This window comes from Neophocaena asiaeorientalis, unplaced genomic scaffold, assembly GCF_003031525.2.
Source record: "Neophocaena asiaeorientalis asiaeorientalis breed wild unplaced genomic scaffold, Neophocaena_asiaeorientalis_V1.1 scaffold18, whole genome shotgun sequence".
Taxonomy (NCBI): Eukaryota; Metazoa; Chordata; class Mammalia; order Artiodactyla; family Phocoenidae; genus Neophocaena; species Neophocaena asiaeorientalis.
The window spans coordinates 1037882-1050938 of record NW_020172444.1 but is presented as its reverse complement, the minus strand read 5'-3'; the positions used below and the strand labels follow the sequence as shown (position 1 = coordinate 1050938).

Sequence of the window (13057 nt, the reverse complement as noted above, 5' to 3'; positions counted from 1 at the left end):
AGCCCTTATGATTTGTAATTTTATTGTTTTTAAAATAAAATGTTATGCTGTCCACTTTGGCCATAGAGCTTACCCCTTTAATCTATGAGGGTGACTTATTCATCTACTGCTATGGTATTCTTCCTCTTCAATAAAGACTTATGGTTAAAGCAAATCCAAACCCTCCAAAAGTGAAAACCCCTTTTCCAGCCAAACTGTAAAGTCAGCACCATCCATTACCTGAACGAGAGGTTTTCCCACCAACAGACTCCCCAAGTCCAGGTTCTCTCTATCCTCAAAAGCCATTTCAAACAATTTCTACTCTAATATTCCCCCAAGGGAGAGCAACGTCCTTCCCTCAAAGCCCCACTACTCCAGACTGGGAGCTACTTGAAGGTATAACCATGTTTTATTCATGTTTGCATTTCCAGTGCTGGGAAAGTGGATGACACAGAACGTGTTCACTAGGTGCTCGTTAGATGACTTGGGGCTGGGCTGCTCTTCCGGCACCTGCACATTCTTCCTTGTATCAATTTTCTAGTGGTACCTAACAAAGTATCACCATTTCCAAGGCTTAGAACAATACACATGTATCATCTCACAGTTTCTATAAGTGAGTGGTCTGGGCACAGATGAACCCAGTCCTCTGCTTCAGGACCTAGTTCTTCACAAGGCTATAATCAAGGTGTCAGTGGGGCTGCAGTCTCATCTGAGGCTCAAGTGGGGAAGAATCTACTTCCAAGACCATTCAGGTTTTTGGCAGACTTCATTTCCTTGTGTCTGTCGGACTGAGCACCCCAGGTTCATACTGGCTACCAGCTAGAGACAGCCCACAGCTTCCTGCCACATGGTCCTCTGCATAGGCAAGCCACAAGCCCAGCAGGGCAGCATACTTTTTCCAAGCCAGCAGGAAGTCTCTCACTCCAGTTGGCTAAGATGGGGTCATATATAACACAACAAAGTCAAGGAAATGACATTCCGTCACCTTTCGCATATTCTGTTGACTTGAAGCAAGTCACAGGTTCTTCTCACACTCAAGAGGAGGGAATTATACAAGGGTGTCACCCATCAGGGGTTATCTTAGGGTGTGTCTGCCACACTCCTAGTATTATGTCATCTTGTCCTTTCTAGACTGTCAGCTCCACAGAGCAGGGTCTTCTTAGCCCACAACACAAGGCCTTCTATATAGTAGGTAATTTATAAGAAGTTTAGTGAATTAAAATGAAAGGTTAATAAGCAAATGTGAGATATAGGCCTCTAAGGACATATACAGAGAGATAACTCAGCTATAAAAATGTTAACAGTTGTTTTAAAAAAAAGTGTTTCCCTGGTGGCGCAGTGGTTGAGAGTCTGCCTGCCGATGCAGGGGACATGGGTTCGTGCCCTGGTCCGGGAGGATCCCACATGCCGTTGGAGCGGCTGGGCCCGTGAGCCGTGGCCGCTGAGCCTGCGCTTCCAGAGCCTCTGCACCGCAGCAGGAGAGGCCACAACACTGAGAAGCCCGCGTACCGCAAAAAAAAAAAAAAAAAAAAAGTGTTTACCCATACTAAGAAGGAGTGAAAACTAATTTTTTTTAAATTCATATTTTAAGCCATTCCTGAAATTTGGGTCTTTTCAAAATTTTAGCACCATTTTCTAGTATTATGGCCTTGTCTACATGGTATTCAAACATTTGAATGTTTTATCCAAAGTAACATGTAGGTATTTGGAAATAACTACATGTTTGTGAAGAAAAGATAAAATATTTACTTTTAACCATATATAACTATTACCACAGTAACTGATGATTTAAATAAGCTACCTTCCCCCCAAAAAAAACTTTCTACTTGGAGAAGAAATAAATATTTTTTAAAAACCTAATTTTTCTTCCATATGCAGATAAAGTGTTTTTGCATTCATTATTTTGCAGGAAAAAAAGAAAGATATGTGATGGGGAAAAACAGTCTCTATTTCACAGGACAAGCAAAGCAACTCCTCATTCACTCTTTTTCTACAAAGGTTCCTAGTCTTATTATAGGCAATTCTTTTCCTAAATACACATCTCAAAAGTGTGTGTCATTGCTGAAATTCTCAACTGGTCAGTTTCCAAAGATCTGATGCATTCCTCCAGTGACTTCCAGGAATGAGTCAGCAGGACCCCAAGGAATGGCCAAGCAACTCTGCCTTGTCCATTCTCCGCCTGAACTTCCTCATCTTCACACAAGAAAGCTTTGTCCCTGCCAATGCCGAGGGCATGTTCTGGACCACAGCTTGCTCCTAAACTATCTTGGAAACGAGTCACAGCACCTGCCTCCAAAACAAGATGTCACATTCACTCCTGTTCCTTTTATTTATTGTGTAATACCTTTCTCATCATTCCTTGCCTGTGACATCTTTTATTTCAGTATACCCACTTTAAGCCCAGGGTCCTCAAGCTTCCATGTGGATCAGTCGTCTGGGTGCTTGTGAAAACGAGGGTCACCCCTGGGGGTTCCACTGTGGTAGGTCTGGGGTGGGGCCCCATAACCTGCATTTCTTTTTTTTTAACTGAAGTATACTCGATTTACAATGTTGTGTTAGTTTCTGGTGTACAGCAAAGTTTTTCAGTGTGTGTGTGTGTGTGTGTGTGTGTGTGTGTGTATATATATATATATATATTCCTTTTCATATTCTTTTCCATTATGGTTTATTAGAGGACATTGAATACAATTCCCTGTGCTATATAGTAGAACCTTATGATTTATCTATTGATATTTTATATATAGTGTTTGTATCTGCCAATCCCAAACTCCTAATTTATCCCTTCCCCACCCTCTTTCCTCTTTGGTAACCGTAAGTTTGTTTTCTATGTCTGTGAGTCTGTTTCTGTCTCCTAAATAAGTTCATTCCCACAACTTGCATTTCTTATACATCCCACAGGGGGTTGTGAGACAGAGGGGATCCATGCACCACACAAAGCTGATAACTGCAGCTCTGAAGAACATGAAGAAGTGATTTCAGCATTGTCCACAGTAAAGAACAGAACTAGGAAGGCCCAAAGGTACAAAACCCACGTTCACTGGATGGCAAAACGTCTTCTCCAAGTCTCCTCAGTCACTGTGCAGAACAGACTGTGTGTCAATGTGCACGGCTGCATCTGCTCAGGTCCAGAATTCCCACCTGAGACAAGGGAATCGCTCCGTTCCGTTGGGAAGGGGAGAAAACACACGCTTCTAGTCCCCAAGGCCTGGAGCCCAAAGGAGCCAATTTCCCTGTACTCCTTCTCCCCCTTGGATGATCAAGGAGGGGTGCAGGGGGGACACAGAAAGGGAGGAGGAGATGGGTTTAGCGAGAGTAGTGGTTCTCAAACCACAACTATAACGGCACCTCCTGGAGGGCACGTTAAAACACAGAGTGCTGGGCCCCAACCTCAGAGTTTCTGCTTCAGCGAGTCCAGGGTGGGGCCTGAGAATCTGCATTTCTAATGAGTTCCCAGGCGATGCTGCTGCCCCTGGTCCAGGGACCATGCTTTGAGAATCCCTAGGTCTATGAAGTGCCACTCAAGCAGTCTGTATTATAGGAAGGAATGGGGCAATTTTACCAGAGAAAGAGCGTCTAGCACTCAACATTGAGCATTAAAAACTGTCACCCAGGGAGGTTTGTTGCAATATACATTCTCTCATAACAAAAGGAACAGCTTACTGACATAATCTCGGTAGCCACTGAGTTAAATGAATTTCAGCTGGTCTTTCCCTCAAAACAAATGTGACTTGTAGTGCTTATTAATCAAGCAACTAAGGGTCTATTGTATATGCAGAACCACTGGGTAGGCCAGCTTCCCAAAGGATACAAAGTAAAACAAAAACAGGGTCCCTGACTTTAATTTATCATCTGTATTATTTCACCTCCAATTACTGAGAAATTTCGGACTAAAAACATAACCTTTTCACTATCAAAATAAGAAAGAAACGGAGCTTTCTCAAAAGAAGAAATCTTCGTCTTTGCCTGCACTCTACTTTTAGGAGAATAAAGCGAATCACTCGTGCATGTGGACGGGGAATTAACGTGGAGATTTAGGTATTTTTGCTTATTTTCCAGCCAACTTCCAGGATGTGCCCCCAGAGACCATAAATGGGATGATCAATGTAAAGGTGTGATACACAAGATCTATGCCCCCCAAAACTTACTGAAATACATTAAGCATTCTAATTTTCTTTAATATATATATATATATTTAAATATTTATTTATTTGGCTGCACCAGGTCTTAGTTGCATCACGCGGCATCTTCATTGCCGCGTGGAGGATCTTTAGTTGCAGCATGTGGGCTCTTAGTTGCGGCATGCATGCGGGATCCAGTTCCCTGACCAGGGATCAAACCCAGGCCCCCTGCACTGGGAGTGCGGAGTCTTAACTGCTAGATCACCAGGGAAGTCCCAAGCATTCTAATTTTCAAGAAAATAAGTATAATAACACATTATAGAAAAAAAATTTTCACCAACAATTGAAAAGTTTTCACAAAACAGACAGAAAAACTTTATTAATAATATCACCTTATGTTTATAGGGCTCTCCTGTGAAGCTTGTTCATGAGCCTCATTTTGTCTGATCTTAACTGCAGAGGGTGGTATTAACCTCATTTACAAATAGGAACAAAATCTCCCAGCAGAGGCTACCTTTGCACCTATCTCGGGCTCACCCCACCAACAATAAGTTGCATGGGGCAGAGGCATCGAAGAAAACTTCAGAACAGAATTCAAATGTATTCCAAAAATTTTACACTCTTACTTTAACACATCCTAACTGCTCTCTGTGAATTTTCTACAAGCACAAGATTGGCATTTTTATGTTTAAAGTTTTTTTTAAAGGATTTAACGTTTTATTTTTTATTTAGTACCATGTGAAGATCCCCCCTAGTTTGCTTTTCAACATAGCAGTGACCAGAGACTTTTATTTTTTTCTTTTTTTGATCCTCAAACTTCCATCCTAAGTCTTGGCCTCATAGCTCTGGTGAGAGTATCACCTTCTGCCAGAGCTCAGCAAAGGCACAGAGGTCCAATCAGCATGGGGCTGGTCTGGCGATCTGGGTACAATGCAGGAAGTTAGACTGCAACAGTAATTTGTGTATGGCCTTGGGTACTTCACTACTCTATATGCAGCTTTCTCATCAATAAAAATTAACAATAGGGGGCTTCCCGGGTGGCGCAGTGGTTGAGGGTCCGCCTGCCGATGCAGGGGGCACGGGTTCATGCCCCGGTCCAGGAGGATCCCACATGCCGTGGAGCGGCTGGGCCCGTGGGCCATGGCCGCTGAGCCTGCGCGTCCGGAGCCTGTGCTCCATGACAGGAGAGGCCATAGCAGTGAGAGGCCCGCGTACCGTAAAAAAAAAAAAAAAATTAACAATAAAGGTGATTCAACTTTCTATTTAAAACATTATTTTTCAATTAACATTCAGAAATCTGTTGCATGTCTTTACACTAACAATGAAATATCAGAAAGGGAGAGTAATAAAGCAACCCCTTTTAAAATCACATCCAAAAAAAAAATACTTAGGAATAAACCTAAGTAGGTGAAAGACTTATACATTAAGAACAATGAAACATTGAATTGGAAGAATTAGTACACTTAAAATGGCCATACTGCCCAAAGCAATCTACAGATTTAATGCAATCCCTTATCAAATACCTATGACATTTTTCACAGAACTAGAACAAATAATCCTAAAACTTATATGGAACCATGAAAGACCCAGAACTGCAAAGTAATCCAGAAGAAAGAGAACAAAGCTGGAGGCATACCCCTCCCAGACTTCAGACAATACTACAAAGCTACAGTGATCAAAACAGCATGGTACTGGCACAAAAACTGACGTATGGCTCAATGGAACAGAATAGAAGGCCCAGAAATAAAACCACACACGTACAGTCAATTAATCTTTGACAAAAGAGACAATAATATACAATGGACAAGAATATACAATGAAGAAAAGACAGTCTCTTCAGCAAGTGGTGTTGGGAAAACTGGACAGCTGCATGTAAATCAATGAAGTTAGAATACACCCTCACACCATACACAAAAATAAACTCAAAATGGCTTAAAGACTTAAATATAAGACATGACACCATAAAACTCCTAGAAAAGAACATACACAAAACATTCTCTGACATAAATCCTAGCAATGTTTTCTTAGGTCAGTCTCCCAAGGCAATAGAAAGAAAGGCAAAAACAAACAAATGGGACCTAATCAAACTTATAAGCTTTTGCACAGCAAAGGAAACCATAAACAAAATGAAAAGACAACCTATGGAATGGGAGAAAATATTTGTAAACAATGTGACCAACAAGGGCTTAATTTCCAAGATGTACAAACAGCTCACACAACTCAACAAAAACAACAACAACCCAATCAAAAAATAGGCAGAAGACCTAAATAGACATTTCCCCAAAGAAGACATACAGATGGCCAATAGGCATATGAAAAGATGTTCAACATCACTAATTATTAGAGACATGCAAATCAAAACTACAATGAGGTATTACCTCACACCAGTTGGAATGGGCATCATCAGAAAATCTACAAACAACAAATGCTGGAGAGGGTGTGGAGAAAACACCTACACTGTCGGTGAGAATGTAAATTGGTGCAGCCACTATGGAAAACAGTATGGAGGTTTCTTTAAAAACCAAAAATAGAGTTGCCATATGATCCAGCAATCCCACTCCTGGCCATATGTCTAGGGAAAACTATAATTTGAAAAGAAACATGAACCCCAATGTTTATAGCAACACTATTTACAATAGCCAAGACATGGAAGCAACCTAAATGCCCATCAATGGATGAATGGATAAAGAAGATGTGGCATATATATACAAGGAATACTACTCAGCCATAAAAAAGAATGAAATAATGCCATTTGCAGCAACATGGATGGACCTAGAGACTGTCATACTAAGTGAATTAAGTCCACTTACTTACTTCCACTTTATACGTGGAATCTAAAATATGATGCAAATGAACTTATTTACAAAACAGAAACAGACTCACAGACATAGAAAAGTAGTGCTGATAAATACCAAATCCTGTATTGTGTTTATTCATTAATAATAAAATCTACTTGCATTTGTAAGCTGTAAGTCCCCTATTTATGGCTTTCCACAGCCTACAAGACCTGACTGGCGATCCAGCCCTGTCTCTCTTATCACCTATTACTCTAGCCTATACTAACAACCCAACGAAACTCACTTCTGGGTCCCTGTACAGGGCCAGGCGTATTCCCACCCCAGGGCCTTTGTTCTAGCTGTTCTCTTGTCCAAAAAGGCTCTTCCACCAGACCCTTTCATATCACATAGGTCTCATAAACCACTTCCTTACAGTGACCTTTCCTTACTCCATCCCCCTTCCCCCGGCCCCCATCACTCTCTATCCTCTCGCCCTGTTTTATTTTCTTCATAGAAAATAAATCTTAACACCTTCTGTGTGCCAGTACCTAGCACACAGGGACTCAGTGAAAGTACAACAAATGAATTCATTCATCCATTTAATCATTCACTCATTCATTCCTTCCATAAAAGTCTATGTGCTTACTAGGTCCGAGGATAAAAAGATGGTTATGGTATTGATCACTACCCTCACAGACGGAGCTCACATCAAGCCGGGAAGCACACACCCACAAGTGCACACACACAAGAGTGATACAATGTGAAAAATGTGTAAAATAGCTAGCTAGTGGGAACCCGCTGTATAGCACAGGAAGCTCAGCTTGGTGCTCTGTGGTGACCCAGATGGGTGGGATTTGGGGCGGGGAGGGGGTAGGTCCAAGAGGGAGGAGATATATGTATACATATGGCTGATTCACTTCAAGTACAGCACAAACTAACACAACATTGTGAAGCAATTATACCCCAATTAAAAAAAAAAAAAGTTAAGACAGAAGAGGATTTGTATGCCCAATATTCACAAGAATGACTTGAATTAGGTTGGGTGATGAATGGCCCTATCCCCATTCATTTCATTCAGCTTGAAAAAAAATCTTCGGAGTTAACTAATTGATCTGCTTGAAACTTCACAGCTAATGGCAGAGACGGAAGCACTCCCACTTTTGAACCAATGTAGCAACTGATTCATCAAGGTGAGGTGGTACCTCTTAGCTGATTTAAATGGCTTTTACAATGAAACATGTTGAAGATGCTAATTGTTAACTGCCCACGTGATATGGTGTTAAACGTAACACATATGGGTGAAAGGATAGAGATTCTACTCTTATTTTATAGTAACAATGATAAACTGAAGTTCCTGCAAGATTGAAAGGGAGACTGGAATTGTTTGGTAATCCTATAAGAAATACAAACATTTTAAAGTCTACAAAGACAAAGGATCCTTATTATTATATATTCCTTATTTTATGATCCTCTTTTCCTCCAGTGGCTTTTTGCTGGTTACATCTTCTTTCCCCTGTGAAGATTCTCCCTTAATTCATTACCAAAATATACTTCTGAAGGTTTCCCTCCAACCATTTAGTTCTCACCTTTAAATAACTGATGAGTAAATGGACCACATCAACTTCAGTTAAAAACACCTCCCTCCAGGGACTTCCCTGGTGGCACAGTGGTTGAGAATCCACCTGCCAATGCAGGGGACACGGGTTCGAGCCCTGATGCGGGAAGATCCCACATGCCGTGGAACAACTAAGCCCGTGCACCACAACTACCGAGCCTGTGCTCTAGAGCCCGCGAGCCACAACTACTGAGCCCAAGTGCCACAACTACTGAAGCCCACACGCCTAGAGCCCGTGTTGCGCAACAAGAGAAGCCACCGCAATGAGAAGCCCACACGCCGCAACGAAGAGTAGCCCCCACTCGCCACAACTAGAGAAAGCCCGCATGCAGCAACGAAGACCCAATGCAGCCAAAAATAAATAAATAAAACAAATTTTTTTAAAAAAACAAACCTTCCTCCAATTTGTCTTCCCATCTACTGACCAAACTCATCCTTCCTCTGGTCCAGCAGAACCAAGAGCATGTATTAAAAAACCAGCCCATCCATCTCCTAATTTACAAAACACGACATTTCGCAAACTGTTTACTTAGGTCCATGCCAACAATATTACTCAAATGTAGTGGAGTGAAAAAACCACAGGGAATAGTGTAGTTGGCCAAGAGAAGTATTCGGGGATCTAAAATTACAGGGAAAATCATACAACATTCATTTTACTTAGTCCCAAATCTCTATCAGATGATGTTTAGCTGAAAGATTCTAAAATTGGCAGTGAGAAAGGAAAAGCTGTCTTAAAGTTTGGGCCATGCCAGGGTAGCCTTCAGAGAAGTAGGAGGAAATGGAATAAGGTGGTGTGTCCTTGAAAAGCTGTCATAATAAGCAGTGTCTGTCAGGCAAGGGATAAGCACACAGAAAAAAATAGTAGAAAGAGAACCAAAGGAGAATTATTGCCCAAAGGTGAGAGGAAACAAAAAAGGAAGTAGAATTCTTTAGGTAGAATTTAGAGGATAGTATTTACAACACAGCAAAATCAGAGATGCTGGTTGAATTCAATTCTACTCGATTCAGTTAGCATTTGTACTATGGCAAGGAACAGAGCCTGGGTACTTAAAATGACACAAAGAAAATCCTGCAGGACTTCGCTGGTGGCACAGTGGTTAAGAATCCGCCTGCCGATGAATGGACCAACACAGGTTGGATCCCTGGTCTGGGAAGATCCCACATCCCGTGGACAAATAAGCCCATGTAGCACAACTACTGAAGCCTGCGCACCCTAGAGCCCGAGCTCCGCAAGGAAGAGTAGCCTCCGCTCTCCGCAACTAGAGAAAGCCTGTGTGCAGCAATGAAGACCCAACACAGCCAAAAATAAATAAATTTATTTTTAAAAAGTGTTTTTTAAAAAAAAGAAAGAAAATGCTGCTCTCCAGGAGCTCCACATTGATGGGGAGGCAGATGCTCCTCTCCCCTGGTCCAGCCATACCCAGAGCAAAGTAAGAGTGAAAACAGAGTGCTCCCAGAGAGGGGAAGAGAGAGCCATGATTTTCACCAGGGGATCTGAGAAACACCAAGAGGGGTGTGTAAAAAGCTGAGGCGCCCAGGAGGGAGAGGGGCTAAGCAAGCAAACAGGAACCCCTGAGAGCTCACATCTGTCAAATACTGTTGTGCGGGGGGCAGGGGGACAGCTGCTCTCCAAGAACTCTTTGTATATTACTTCATGCGGTCCCCCAACAAGCCTCTGAATGATGGCACAAACCATCATCACACCTGTCCTGTGAATGGGGTAACTTAGCCTTGCCCCAGCTCTCACAGTCCAAGGTCACATAGTGAGGATGTGTTGACAAAGTGTTAACATCAAGTTAGGTGCCTTGTATTCTAACTCCAAAGACTGAACTTCTAACCATGGACCTGTACTGCCTCTAGTTCACGGCAAGCAAAACTGAGGCCTAGTAAGGACAGAGAGAAAGAGGAGGAAAGCAAGAAAGGCGGGTCAGGTGGGACAGTAACAGGTAGCATTTCCTTCTTGTAACCACATTGTCTTGGGTCTAAATGACACCGTGCACACAGATTCTTGGTGCCCAATGGACTGTGCTTACATAAAATGTTCAATCCTTAATAATAAGCTAGGCAAATTAATAGGTGCACGTGAGCTTATACAAATACAGCTCTGATGTATTTTTCCATAAGTACCAAAAGAACCACTTTGTGTCACACCAACAAATTACGTACTATTTTCTCTCCCCTAGGAAGATAGGAAACTTCATTAGTAAAACATGCAGTTAGAGCAAGATAACCCTGGTGGCACAGTGGTTAAGAATCCACCTGCCAGTGCAAGGGACACGGGTTCGATCCCTTGTCCCAGAAGATCCCACATGTCACGGAGCAACTAAGCCTGTGTGCCACAACTACTGAGCCTATGCTCTAGAGTACGCGCACTGCAACTACTGAGCCCGCATGCCACAACTACTGAAGCCTGCGCACCCAGAGCCCGTACTCCACCAACAGAAGCCACCACAATGAGAAGCCTGTGCACCGCCATGAAGAGTAGCCCCCGCTTACAAAACCAAAAAAAAAAAAAAAAAAAAAGAGCAAGGTAAGACCATAGTTTCTCCCTTATCTGTAAATTATTGTGCTTAATATCACATCAGGGTGGTTTTAAAAACATGAGCAGCTGGATGTATTATTTCCTGCATTTTTGTGTATTTAAAATATTTTATAACTAAAAATAAAATATTTAGTGGAAAAAGCGCCCAATGTGTTCCAAAGTGTTTCAACCTTTTTTAAAACCACTTTATTTAACCACCTATGTATCATTAACAATTTTGCAAGTGTCCAACTCTTGTAAAAATATATGTATTTATCATTCAACTAACAAAAGAAAAACTGGGTGTAATAACCCTGTATGCAGCCATCTTCGTACATACTATTTAAAACTGACCTAAAGCAATGTTTAGAGGGCTCCCGCCTTGACAAGTTTCTAAACTGCTAAGTGTTAGGCTTGGCCTTCAGATTCCCACACAAAGTGTCATAAATATTGCCCAGGACAGGGTTCCTTCCGGATCACTGTTTCTCAAAAGGTGGGCCACCTCCATCAGCATCACCTGATGTGCTCATTAAATAAAAATCCCAGAGACTCTGATTCAAGAAAGCAGTTTAACAAACTCCTCCAGCGACCAGCTGCACATTCATGTTTAAGAGGCACCACAGAATTTCTTTAAAGCAGAACAAGTGGAAATGCCCAGAGGTATAACCAAAATCACCAGTGGCCAGTTCCTCACATTTTCTGCTCCCTGAAGCAGCCAGAGCTCCTGAATTAGGGAAGAAGCCGCATTAGATCCACAGTCACAGACTATGTGGGAGGAGCGCAACTGAGCCTCTGCCCACCCATCCTGGGGTCATTGCTAGGGAATCCCTGACTGCCTCAGGGGTGGCCCAGCTCTGAGCAGCCCACTTCTCAAGCCCACGTGCAGAGCATCTATGGCCTTCTATCATGAGTTGAATGGTCCCCCCCTCCCACAAAGAAAGCTGTGTTGGATTCCTGATCCCTGGTACCTTAGTTTGTGACCTTATTTGGAGACAGGGTCTTTACAGAGGTAACCAAGTTAAAAATGAGGTCATTATGGTGAGCTCTAATCTGATATGACGGGTGTCCTTATAAAAAGGGGAAATTTGGACACAAAGATAGACATGCCTAGAGGGGAAATGAGGTGAAGAAACACAAGGAGAAGACAGCCTTCTGCTAGCCAGGGAGAGAGGCCTGGAACAGATCTTCCCTCACAAGGAACCAACCCTCACGACACCCTGATTTTGGACTTCTAGCCTCCAGAACTCTGAGACAATACATTTCTGTTGTTCTAAGCCACCCAGTTTGCGGTACTTTGTTACAGGCTTGGGAGATCACACAGCGAACAGAGGCAGTGAAAGCCAGTCCAAAGCAGGGATGTCAGGAGAGTCGAAGACCAAGACCTCAAGAGAGATGCTGCCACACCGGACGTCCAGGAAGCCTAGGGCAGTAGAAAGAACAATAAACCAAGAGCCACAGAGCTGGGGTGGCGTCTGAGCCCTGTCCCCCGTTTAAAAAGGGGCTAATAAATCATGGCTGCCTGGTCTATACTCCCAGGGTGTGAAGGTCAAGAAAATGCTCTCCAGTGCTAGCTTCTGCAGCACATATACTAATATTAGAAAGATACAGAGAAGTTTAGCATGACCCCTGCACAAGGATGACATGCAAATACATGAAGCATTCCTTTTTTTTTTTTTTTAAAAGTAAAAGAAAGAAAGCGAACGCCCTTCACAGGCTCCAAGGCACTGCACAGATTACCCTCCCCTCATTAGCAGCTTCTCAGCCCCTGCTCTGATCTTGGTCAGTGTTACAAGAGTGGTGACACCGCCCTGGCACTCCTAGTTGCCCTGTTCATTGCTAGGAAGAACTTGGAAGCAAAATCTGCATTTTAGGAAAACTTATTTGAGCTCCCAAACATGTGTGAGTATGTTTGGAATATCCAAGACAACAAATAACAGGCTCAGAAACAGCAGACTCCTGTGGTGGCCAAAGGTCCTTTGAACAAGGCAGGCTTCCTAAGGGCCAAGGGTTCAATGGGCAAAGAAACACTTCTCAAAAGCAGGCCAGA

The 13057-nt window shown here is 42.7% G+C and overlaps 1 protein-coding gene and 1 non-coding gene across 5 annotated transcripts in view; one reads left to right on the top strand and one right to left on the bottom strand.

Moving 5' to 3' along the window:
- Positions 1–13057, bottom strand: part of LTBP1 (latent transforming growth factor beta binding protein 1) — a 417473-nt gene that overhangs the window by 397294 nt on the left and 7122 nt on the right. The window lies entirely within an intron of this gene.
- Positions 12575–12681, top strand: LOC112391155 (U6 spliceosomal RNA). The gene has a single exon (XR_003001420.1). It is a non-coding gene; the product is annotated as a U6 spliceosomal RNA (small nuclear RNA).